Source organism: Chiloscyllium punctatum, chromosome 33 (genome assembly GCF_047496795.1).
Source record: "Chiloscyllium punctatum isolate Juve2018m chromosome 33, sChiPun1.3, whole genome shotgun sequence".
NCBI classification, from domain to species: Eukaryota; Metazoa; Chordata; class Chondrichthyes; order Orectolobiformes; family Hemiscylliidae; genus Chiloscyllium; species Chiloscyllium punctatum.
This window is the reverse complement of record NC_092771.1, coordinates 44303170-44314880: the sequence shown is the minus strand read 5'-3', so window position 1 is coordinate 44314880 and position 11711 is coordinate 44303170.

Sequence of the window (11711 nt, the reverse complement as noted above, 5' to 3'; positions counted from 1 at the left end):
GCAGCTCAGAAATATATCTTAAGTCCTTTGGGGATGGTACTTGGTATAATGGTCTTGTAACAATACACAGGGCCACCTTCTGGTTTTCTCCCAAAATCCAAAGAAATGCAGGTGAGGTAAATTGGCCATGCTAAGCTGCACGTTCTGTTCAGGGATGTGTAGGTTATATGCATCAGTCAGGGGGTAAATGTCCAGTAATCTGAGAGCAGAATGGTGCTGAGTGGATTATTCTTTGGAACGTCAGTGTCGACTCGTTGGGCCAAATGGCCTGTTTCCACACAGGAGGGATTCCATAAACTTAGAATTGTGTTTCGCTAAACAAAACTGACAATATTTTTTAACTGTTTCATTTAAAACTTACCTTTAACTGTCAATTGTCAATATGTAAAATATCTCAATGTTACTGAAATCAATGTTCAAACAGAACACTGCACATAAAGCCGCACAAAGATCTTCATGACCATTTAATTACTGTTCAGTGGAATAATCACAGTAACATTTTATTGTTTCTGAGATCAATCCCCACTATCACAGTAAGGATCTGGTTATCATTCCCTTCAATAAATGCAATCGTTGTCCTCTGGTATTTCAGTTCAGTCGTTATACACCATACTGGTTGTGCAAAGCATGGTTATTCTTTATTATGAAGGGCCAAGGGTTCTAACGGCAAGAGATGTTGTTCGATCTGATTTGATGCATGTTCTCAAACAAATTTTCACTATAAATATTGCAAAAAATGTGTTTGTTTGGTCTTGTTCAACTGCTGATGCTAACATTTTCAGTTCATGTTCATTAAGCATATTTGGAGAAAGTGAGGAAAGCTGTGGTGTTGCAAAAGAGCAGGCACATTCAAAGAGCAGGACTATCGAAAAGATTCCTGATGAAGGGCTTATGCCCAAAACGTCGATTCTGCTTCTCCTTGAATGCTGCCTGACCTGCTGTGCTTTACCGGCACAACGCTCTTGCCATTAGAAATATTTGACTGAATATTCAGAGACAATACTAAAAGTTACCTCTGTCAATTTAATTTACTGTGCTTTCTATTCACTGCACTTTTCATGTTAATTGCTCCTCTTTTTCTTCTTAAATCTGATACAAATTTCAAAATACAGAACACGTTAAAATTCACATGAATTGTAAATTTACATTCTCGACAAGAAAACCAATGGAAGGCGATATAGAATACTTGAACAGCCTACACATTTGAATGAAAAAGCAATTCCTTCCAAAAAATGTTTCCACTTCTGTATCCTTTTCTCAATTCAATAATCCTGCAAGTTTATAATTGTCAGTTGATCTCTCTGAATGAGTACCTAATCAATATCAATGTAACAGCTGAAACATTAACAACAGATTGATAACTGGGTGTTAAAGACCTTATTTGAAGCCAACAACTGTTTGTTATTTACTAGAATTCCACCAGAAAACATTCTTGAATCATAATACAAGAAGTGAGATATGTGAGAGATGTGCAAACCTTATTTTTAAATGAACAAACTCCAATATTTCCAAAGCATTTCAATCTAATGGTCAAAATGAACAGGTGAATGGAAAAATAAAAACAAGTTTCTGACAATTCATAAAATTAACAACAATTACAAATTCACTTTGATCAAAGGACAGAGTAATATTTAGATGAATCACAACATTTAGTTACAAAGTAGGTAATCAGCTGACCGACAAGTAATAGGTGGTTGCATTTGCTAGTTACTGAAGTAGCTATCAAATTTATTTCCAACTTATAGCACGAGATAATAATGTTTAATGTGTTTCAATTGTTTGGACTTGCCCGTTTGCAACAAACAAAAATCAATCTCATTACTTAGATATCGTAAGCTTTAATTCTGCAACATTTTCGAATATTCTCCAGGAACGTATAAGCGACAGAATTAGATACAGGTATCCCCACGATCCGAAAGTAAAGCGTTATTATGAAACCTGACATAAACTGAAAAGGCGTAAATCGAAGAAGCATTACTTTATATGGGAAACACCTCCCCTTTTCTTCATAAAAGTGAAAAACCTCTTCAGATTTCTTTCTGTTAGAGAAAACAGGGACATATGTAAGTCTTTTGTAAAAGCAAAGTGGATAAAGCGAATTTTCCAACACATATTTCTTGGTAACCTGATACAAATAAGTATCAGATTTTATGATTATTGATATTATAGATAAAAGCAGATCTAATGTTGGATTGAAAAGCAGTTCAATCTGTGCTTAAGTACTCTCTAATCACCATTCAGATAGCTCTTGATATATTTGTGTTGAAGGTGTAATTTGAAACCTTCCCTCGGGTCTAGTAATAGAGACACTGCCACAGCTCCACAGCCTTCTTTCGTAATGTTCCCACTCAGGACGTCAGGACTACAATATTATGTTTAATATGGTTACTCAAATGAAAACTAATCAGCTATTTATTGTAGTAATTCGAATGTAAATTAATTAGGTAGTTTTTGTGTGTAATGGACTGGAAACTAAACAATATTTTACACTAACAATAGAATAAATGAATGATAGTCTTAAATAAAGAGAATCTCATGACAATTCTTTGAAAGAGAAATTGACAAAACTTCGTGATCATTGTACTTTAATTTTAAAAATGCATCAGTCATTCAATGTGAATATTCAGCCGAAGACAAGTTGCCTTCCTTTCAACAACGTACAACTTCCACAATTTCAAAATGAACAGTCAGTGATAAAGGAAGGAACAAACAGATGCTAATTCTAATTTCTTCTCATAAACGTGCGATGAATTTTAAGTCAGTTTCATATATGTAAAAAGGAAACTCTTATTGTGGTTCTAAATACAATAAATGTTAGCATGAAGTGAAACATAATCAAATCAATTTAACTGTGTTTTCTCAGTTAAAATACCGTTCAATATTCAAAGTAATCGAGTGATTATACACTGTAATATCTTTTCATTAAGTCAGTGCTGAGACATAATTCCACATTTATACCCCTTTTTGTGAAGCAAATTTGTGCCAGGAGTCTGAGCAGGTAGGGGAGGTCTTTACTGAGTACTTTGCTTCAATCTTCACGAGTGAGTGGGACCTTGTTCCTTGTGAGGACAACGTGAAACAGGCTGATATGGTCGAACAGGTCGAATTTAAGACAGAGAATGTGTTGAAAATATTTAAAAATCATGGGATAGATAGGTCCCCTGGGCCAGAAAGGATATAACGTAGGTTGTTATGGGAAGGGAGGCAAGGGATTACTGTGTTTTGGCAATGATCTTTGCATCCTCACTGTCCACTGGAGTCATACCAGATGATTGGAGGGTGGCAAACGTTATTCCTTTAATAAAGAAGGCAATTGAGATGATCAGGGAATCATCACTGAGTCAGTCTTACATCAATTGTGGGCAATGTTTGGAGAGAATTCTGAGAGACAGGATTTATGATTATTTGGAAAAGCATAGATTGATTAGAGATGGTCAGCATGGCTTTGTGAGCGACAGGTTATGCCTCACAAGCCTCATTGAATTATTTGAGGTTGTGGCAAACACATTGGTGAGGACAGAATAGTGGATGTGGTGCATATGGATTTTAGCAAGGTGTTTGATAAGGTTCCCCATGGTGGGCTCATTTAGAAAGTAATGAGGCATGGGATATCGGGAAACATGCCTGGTTAGATAATAAATTGGCTGATCCATAGAGTACAGGGTGAGATTAAATGGATAGTTTTCAGCTTGGAACACGGTCACCAATGGTGTTCTGAAGGGATCTGTTCTGGGACCTCTGCTCTTTGTGATTTTTACAAATAACTTGGATGATGAAGTGGAAGAGTGGGTTAGGAAGTTTGCCAATGACACGAGGGTTGGTGGAGATGTGGATAGTGTGGAGGGCTTTTGTAGGTTGCTAGAGGACATTGACAGGATGCAGAGCTGGGTTGAAAAGTGGCAGATGGAGATCAACCTGGGAAAATGTGGAGTTATTCATTTTGGAATTTCAAATTTGAATGCATATTTTCAGATTAAATGCAGGATTCTTGACAATGTGGAGGAACAGAGGGATCGTGGGGTGCACGTCCATACATCCCTCATAGCTGATATCTAAGGTGATAGGGTTATTAAGACAGTGCATAGTGTGTTGGCTTTCATTAGTGGGGAGGTTGAGTTTCAGAGCCACGCGGTTATGCTGCAGCTCTATGGATCCCTGATGAGACTATACTTGGAATATTGTGTTCTGTTCTGATCACCTCATAAGACATAGGATGTGGAAGCTTTAGAGAAGGTGCAGATGAGATTTATCAAAATGTTGTCTGGACTGGAAGGCATGTCTTATGAATAAAGGTTGACAAAGCTGGGGCTTTGGTCATTGCAGTGAAAGAGTTTACTTGATAGCTTTGTGTAAGATGATGAGAGGCATAGATCGAGTGGATAATGAAAGACTTTTCCCCACAAAGTGGCATAATTTTAAGATGAATGGGGTAAGTTGTGCGGGATGTCAGAGATAGTTTCTTTATACAGAGTGGTGAGTGTGTGGAATGCACTGCCAGTGGTGGTAGTAGATTCAGATCCATCATGGACATCTAAGCAACTCTTGGATAGGCACATGGATGATAGTAAATGAAGGGCATGTTGGTTAGTTTGATCTTAGAGTTGGATAAAAGGTCGGAACAACATCGTGGCCAAAGAGTCTGTACTGTGCTGTACTGTTCTATATTCTATGGATTAAAATTAACAATTATTTTATATTAACAACATATAGATTTTCAACATTCTATTACCATACTTAAGAATAATGATAAATTTCATCTGGCTATTTGACTGTGCTATCTGCAAAAATGAACAGGAATTATTGCAGGGAAAAGTAATTAGGTTTTTCTAAATTTATAAGGCTGGGATTAAACAGATCATTCAAATGAACAAAAGTCAAATCTTTAACAGTGCGCATTGCATCAGAAATAATGGATTCTTTTGTAGGTGTGTTGATTGGAAATAAAATGGATTTTTATATTACTGTATAGGTACTAGGGAAGATTGGATTAAATTCAAATATAAACTTCACTGTAGTTGTTAGCAAGACTAAACTAAAGCATACTATAATTATTGTGATGCAAATGCCTTAACAATTACTGTTATAATCCTGAAAATACGATATATTGTACCATTTTTCAAACAGTCAATAAATTAAATTGTGAACCTCAGTATACTTGTTACCCAGACCAATTATTATGCAATTTGTGTAATGGTAATGACTTGATAACTAATGCTTAAACCTAAACAGATAAATTGGTTCAATACTTTATCAGCATGTTCCTCTGAAATTGATTGGATATTTATGAAGATCGGTAAACTGAGGGACAAAATATAATAGATCGCTTGATTGAATTGAAGGAAAAAATGAGACAGTGTTTATTGAACAGAATTGTTTTTGTTTAAAAATGCAGTTGATGCAAGAATAATATATTTTCCTCCATTGGTTTTCTTTTGGAGACACGTTTTTTTTAATTATCATGATTCAAGGTTGAGATACTTGTGTCAGAGTCTGCAAAAGGGAGAGTGAGAGAGAATGAAATTCTAAAAAAGCAGAAAGGAAAGGAACTGGCGAGCAGAGGAGCTCCAACTGTACTGTCTCACCCTGCTAACATCTTATTGGGTGAGCAGGAACGCAGACGAGTGAAGCAACAAGCTGACACAGTCATATGCACAGAATCATAGCTTACAATGTCCTAGACACCACCGTCACCATCCCTGTATGTCCTGTCCCACCGGCAGGACATGGATGTAACTGAAATGCTGGAACCCGCAGGGTAATGGACTAAGATCTGCAGAATATGATCAATGTGATTTATTTGACATTTCTCCAGAATATTAAACTCCAGTACAATTTCAAAAGTTACTAGCTTCATCAGAATACAAATGTCAGAAAAAGAAATATCAGAAAGTTGCAGCAACTCGGCCAATCCTGGGTATGTGTTGGCTGTAATAGAACTCCCCAGGTTTTACAGCTTTTTGTACTCACCATTGAGAGCAAAGATTTCAGACTGTACTCTGCCCTCTATGCTTTTATAATCTGTTTTTTAACATATTTCTTTGGCAGCTGCGCACCTTGTTTCCTTGTTTCTTTCCCAGCTCTACCTCCATTCCCCGTGGCCGTGAGGGACGACCATTTCTGCTGTTTACTCTCTCCTGCCTTTCCCCGTGTGACAGACTATCTTTTTGTCCTTGTCTCACCCCCACCTTGCTCACAATCTGTTACATTTCTGATGGTTCCCAGACCTCTGTAACTTTCACTGCGCCCCCTGGGTCAATGGCGTGAGTTTTGAATTCTCTTCCTCCTGAGATAATCAGAATTTTTTCCGGTTGCAGTGTCCCCCAGATTTTATTTTGAAGAGCAGAGCATTTGTGTCAGAGTCAAGTATTTGTGAGCCTTCATCCACAATTCCCAGCATTTGGATGTAATTTGTGACCTTCCCACAGATGTGTAACGTTACTGGATTGGCTATGCTAAGATGGTCGCAGTGTGCAATTTAGGTGGGTTGGGCTAGCCATGGTTAATGTGGGGTTATGTGGGTAGGGTGGGTGAGCAGGTCATTGCAGACTCGATAGGCCGAATAGACTCTTTCTGCACACGCGGGATTCTGTGATTCTAACTAGTTGTGATTGTTGTCATGTTTTCCTCATGCCAGGTTCATTCAACTCAGATATATATGATTCCGTTATGATTCTGTGGGTTTTCACTCACTCATTTCCTTCAGTTTTACATCAATTTCACACTGTGTGTGAGGGTAGGAATGGATTTGTAAATATAAATACTCCAACCAAAACCCCTCACAGGTCAGAACTGTTTCTGCTACTTTCATCATTCACAAGGAACAGGAAAATAAAGGTTCAGTCAAAAATCTTACAGGAACATAGCGGTTATAATCACCAGGAAAGGCTGAACAGCTCAAAATGCTTTTCACAAGAAACGAGGAGGCACAGAGACAACCTGTTACAAGTAGAAAGTATTGTGTCTGTATTTTCAGAGATTTGAGGTTGAAATCATTGGTTTGGAAGCATGATTCATTGCCCCAGAACATCAAAGGTGCTGTCTAAATGTGTCTTTCTTTCTATCTTTCTGAGTTAACAATCAGATGGACAGGTCAATGTCTGATTGTCTTACCAAATCCCTGGTTGAAACTGTGTCCGCCCACAAACCCATGCGCCTCACCACTCACTGCGTCATGGAGAAACTCTACCGTTACAATGTGAACTGTCTTTGCTGTCACCGCTCCTCGTGCTTCCGCCTAATCCCCACTTCCCTTCATTAAATCCCAGCTACCTCTCGTCCACCCACGTGGACATGTTGAAGAGCATGACAGGAGATTGGATTGAAATCGACAGTTCAATAGCCAGGATGAAATAGGAAGAAGGAAATAAACGGTGATTGTGGATCCTAGGGGATACAGACTCCAGGATTAGTCTTTGTGGGAATTCCTGCAGTAATACGAGACAGCATTCCATGATGAGAGTTAAACCCGGGTGGCAGGAGAGGGAGCCACTGAACATTACCAAGTTAATTTCAAACACAGGAGGTCTGTTCAGTCAGTAACAATGTGTTCGACATGGAGGTGAAGTAAGCAGTGAGGGGAAATGTTACCTCAAGCTGACGTTGGATAACTTTCATTGGAACAGGAGGAGGCTATTCATCCCCTTGACTTTGCTCTGCCATTCATGATGATCATAGCTGATGTGTGACCTAACGTACAATTTTCAAAACCCTCTAATTTCATCAATAAACTCCTCTGCAACAGACAAGATGAGTATTGGAAAACTAAACATCTGCAAATGCTGCGAAAACTGAAAAAAAAAACAGAAATTGCTGGAAAAATTCAGCAGATCTGGCAGTATCTGTGGAGAGTGAACCTTTCAGGACCAGTGACCGGACAGGTGACCAGCTGCAGCTGACCATTCTGCCTGTTCCGTAACACACTCTGGAACAAGTTCTGGTGTGAAATTGTCAATAATAATTGAGAGAAACAGGAGGACGGGCAAATCAGAATAAGGAATTCACTTAACACTCCCAGTGAGACCCTCACCGACACAGTCACACTGCGGAGAGGCCGTTCACTTGCCCCATGTATGGGAAGGGATTTACTCGATCTTACAATCTGCTGAGGCACCAGAGATGGCACAGTGGATTTAGACCCTTCACCTGCTCCATGTGTGAGAAAGGATTCATTCAAATCTCTCACCTGCGGAGACATCAGTGCATTCCCATCGGGGAGAGGTCATTCATCTGCTCAGTGTGTGGGAAAGCATTCACTCAGTCCTCTGACCTGCTTAAACACTTGCGAGCTCACTCTGGGGGAAGATCATTCACTTGTTCCCAGTGTGGGGGGAGATTCGCTCAAATGCAGCACCTGCTGAGACCCCAGTCAGCCCACACAGGGGGAGAGGCCATTCAGATGGTCAGTGTGGGAGAAGGGATTCAGTGATTCATCCTGCACCACTGAGACCCCAGTGAGCTCACACAGGGGAGAGCTTATTCAGACGCTCAGTGTGGGAGAAGGGATTCAGTGATACATCCCATCCCCTGAGACCCCAGCGGGTTCACATTGGGTAGGAGCTGTTCACCCCTCTGTGTGACAAGGGATTTGCTGCAAGTTCAACACGATTGAGAGCCCAGTGAGTGCTCACAGGGAAGTGGTCATCCCCCTGCTCCGTGTGGACTGCAGGACTCTGATTCTGATGTTACTGTCCATCTGAGTCAGGAGTGGACCTTGTACATGACGACACTACTGGAGTATTGATGTTGTTGTTGTTAACCACATTAACTGGGCTGGAGGTGACTGAACTTACATTGACACTTTCTGAACCTCAGGATGTCTCTCTGGGCAGTAAGTCTCCACAAACAGCAATGTGACAAGGAGCAGGGATCATCTGTTTTGATTTAAATTGTGATTGTAGTACTGCTGCTTCACAGCACCAGGGACAAGGTTGGAGTCCAGCCTTGGTCAACGGCCTGCGTGAAGTTCCCCCGTTCTCCCCATGACAGTGTGGGTCCCCTCCAGGTGCTCTAGTTTCCTCCCATAGTCCAAAGATGTGCAGGTCAGGTGGATCAGTCGTTCTAAATTGTCCACAGGATCCAGGATTGTGCAGACTAGGTGGATCAGTCATGGGAATGCAGTGTTACAGTGATAGAGTGCTCTGGGAGTGAAGTTCTTCGGATGGTCAGTGGGGTCTGATGGGCCAATGCTCTCCTTCCAAACTGTAGGGATTTTATTCCATGATTGAGGATAAAGGCTACACAGCAGGGTGTCCTTGCAGAAGGAGCATGTGGTGTGTATCAATGCTCTTGATGCCTTTAGATAGAGATGGGCACCGTAGGGGATATAGTGCTTTACCTCCACCGCTGCCCACCTCCCCACAACTGTACTTTGATTTAGTCCCTTCTCAGTCTGTCACTTGTAATGGTTTGCTTGGCTCGTAATGGGCTTTGTTTGGAAATATTCAATTGGCTGCACAAATGGTTTAGTGCTTTTTGATTATATGTCTAGAGTGGTGCTGGAAAAGCACAGCAGGTCAGGCAGGATCCGAGGAGCCGGAAAATCAACGTTTTGGCAAAAGCCCTTTTCCAGCACCCCTCTAATCTGGGCTCTAATTTCCAGCATCTGCGGTCCTCACTTTTGCACTGCTGGTGATTATATGTTCACCAAAAGCAAAATGGCATAATGATGATTTTGATGGTGGGAAGGTTGGTGTGATCACATTTCGGGGTCGGAGAAATGGGGAAAAAGAACGCTTCACAGCTTACAGAAGGAGAACTGAAAAGCAGTCAAATCAAACCATAGGTTCAGACAGGGAGGGAATATTTCCCTGGAGTTTGAGTAGCTGGAAAGTGATGGTATCCGGGAATAGACAGGATTTTGTTTTACAGGAGGTTGAAAGCTTTAAAACGGTTATATTTAGACAGTTCAATTTATTTTCTTTAATTTTATTTACTGTGCAAAAAGCTTTTACAACATTTTAAAACCTTTTTTTACAAACCTTGTATTAAAGATTAAAAGTTAAGTAAAAACCATCAAACCATCCCTCACTGAAAACTGATGTGGAAGTGCAATCTCCTGGAGAATCCCTGCCCCCTTCTTCCTACCCGGGCTCCATGACTATATACATACCTGGGAGATAGCAGCAGGAGGAGCACATTCAGTTTTTCGATCTTGCTCCACCATTCAATAGGAATCAGCTGACCATCCAGCTCAGTCTCCCGTTCCTGCTGTGTTCAAATCCCCTTTCATGACTTTACCTTGAAGAACTATATCTAAGTCCTCCTTTGGTTTCACTGCATTTTGTTCCAGTGGCGTTGCGGTGTTAGTGTGTGGGTGTTGGCGGGGGTAATGTGATGGTGCTGCCTCCTGGAGGATGAACTCAGCGTCCCTCATCATCCTGCAGTAGCATCAACTGGGTTTCCACAACTAGAGATAGAACCCATTTCCAGGATATGGGCATCACTGGCTCAGCCAGCATTTATTCCCCATCTCTAGTTACCCTTGAGAAGATGGGAGTGAGCTGCTGTCTTGAACCATTCACAGTCCATTTGGCGCAGCGAGACCGACAATGCTGGGAGGGAGAGTGTTGCAGGATTTTGCCCGAGTGATTCTCTATCTTTGCTTCTTCAAACGCTGGTTAACTTAATCATGATCTGCACGTGATTTTGAGAATTCAGTCTGCAAATCTTCACCATCTAGCACCCTGTATAAAGGAATGTGTACAGGTTAGAAATTCAGAACAGACCATTCTAGTTTCTCTGGAATAACTTTTTCTCCTTTCTTCCCCCAAAGCTGTAACCCTCCAGCCCTCTTATTCTCTCCCACAATTCTGACTCAGCTACCCCGAATGTAGACCCTCCCCATTCTCATGGAGTTACTGAGAAACAGATCCATGCCACCACTTCCCTTCCCTGGTGAGACACTGCACACTTTCTGGGTTCACATACTTTCCTTTCCGTTGCTGCAAGACAATAATATAACTGCAGAATGAAACAAAAGGAAACAGAAAGGAAGGTGGCAGATCCTGGACAGAAGAGGAACCTTCAGTCTGGGAGAATGTGTCAGATCCTTCTTTGTTTCCCATTAGTTGATTCCCACCATTACAATGAATTGGGGACGGAAAGTGGTCCTACATGGGTGTGGTGACACTTTGACCCCCAACTGATCAACACTATAAGCAGATGCATTCCTCCTCCAGCCAATCACAGTGTGAAATACTTTCTGCAAAGTATACTTCCACAAAGCACATGCTTCAAAACCCGCCCACAGTCTGTACATGTACAGTGCTGGGTTTCCCCACTCTTGTGTGGGCCGTGCCTCAGGGATTGTGGGAGTCCCCATGAAGCCACTGGAGCCCCGTCTCTGGAAACTGAATGAAAAGTATAGGCTGGAGGGTGTTGTGTATAGGATCCCCATTCAGACGCACAGAACATATGGACTGTCATTGGGTTTTACTAAGACACCTGCTTCCACAACCTGATTTTCTGATGTAAGAAATATAGATTCAGCCAACTGGGCCGTAGGGTGGTTAATAGGAGGAGCACATTTTAAGCAGAGGTGGCTCAATGGTTAGCATTGCTGACTCACAGGGACCTGGATTTGATTCTAGCCTTCGGCGACTGTGTGAAGTTTACACGTTCTCCCAGTGTCTGTGCGGGTTTCCTCTGGGTACTCCAGTTTGATCCCACAGTCCCAAGATGTGCATGTAAAGTGGATAGGCTATGCTACATTG